At 38.2% G+C, this 1,045-nt stretch overlaps 1 protein-coding gene across 1 annotated transcript in view; it reads left to right on the top strand.

The window, feature by feature from the left end:
- The window catches only part of LOC101848153 (glycine receptor subunit alpha-2), a gene marked incomplete at its 5' end in the record, with an annotated part of 21,595 nt that overhangs the window by 14,899 nt on the left and 5,651 nt on the right, over window positions 1-1,045 (top strand).

The following is a 1,045-nucleotide window of genomic DNA, read 5'->3' on the forward strand; positions in this document are numbered from 1 at the left end:
TGTGTGTGTGTGTGTAGGCCTATGTTTGGTTGCATACGTGAGTAATTTTTTTCCCTTCTATTTACATATTTGCGTGCGCGTGTATGCATTTATTTGTCCCCGTAGTTGGTCCACATAAATTGTGTTTGTGTGTGTAGGCCCACTTATTTTGTGCATGCATGTGCATGTCTACTGACATGTTGGGTTTTTTTGTTTGTTTGTTTGTTGTTTGGGGGGGTAGAGGGCGGGGGGGGGGTAAGGAAAGGCTGTGTAGAGATGCATGCCTAAGTATTTAAAAGCTTTGGAGTTTGTTTGTGAGTTGCATTTGATTACTCATGAACTCATCTTTTACACGAAAACCGGTAGAAGTCTACTCCCCCCACCCCTTTTTTTCTCCTTTCCGATCATTCTTAATTACGATTGAACTCGTACTTCTTACATGACCTCACAGCTGTTCCCTTGGTGGTCCCACAGAGAGTGGAGACCCAAAGTATGCGTAGTTTGTAAAAAGTAAGTTCCGAATGGAGGGCTAAAGGACACTTTTACCCGAAAACCTTAATGAAACGTGAACACATTGGAGTGAGTATTCAAAAAGTTCTAACTAGAGATCTATATGAGCCTTTGTTCGGTGAAAATCTTTCTTACTGGATGAAAAAGTCATTCTGTCGGTGAATGGAAGGATGCATGATTATAAATACATAAACATATTATTATAGCAAATGGTCGTTTCGTGGGACATTTAGATGATGGAGTTTTACTGTGTCGCACATTTTTGCTTTGTATTTAGTGTCTTTACGTCTATGAAACCACAAGTGCAAAGAATGAACGAGACCAGTTATATAAGAGCGTTCCCGGTCAAACTTTTTGTTTGCTATGTATTACATTTATATTACCTTTAAGGCATATGATTCTTCATGATTTATTTGTGGTTGTTTTGCTTTTTTTCCCCAGAATTTCCGAGTTTGCTTCATTTTTAATGTCAATTTTATATCGGAATATTTCTTTCATTGTTTTTATGAGTATCTAAATAGCCACACACGTATACAATATTCACCTCAACCCCACA

Source organism: Aplysia californica, unplaced genomic scaffold (genome assembly GCF_000002075.1).
Source record: "Aplysia californica isolate F4 #8 unplaced genomic scaffold, AplCal3.0 scaffold00862, whole genome shotgun sequence".
Taxonomy (NCBI): Eukaryota; Metazoa; Mollusca; class Gastropoda; order Aplysiida; family Aplysiidae; genus Aplysia; species Aplysia californica.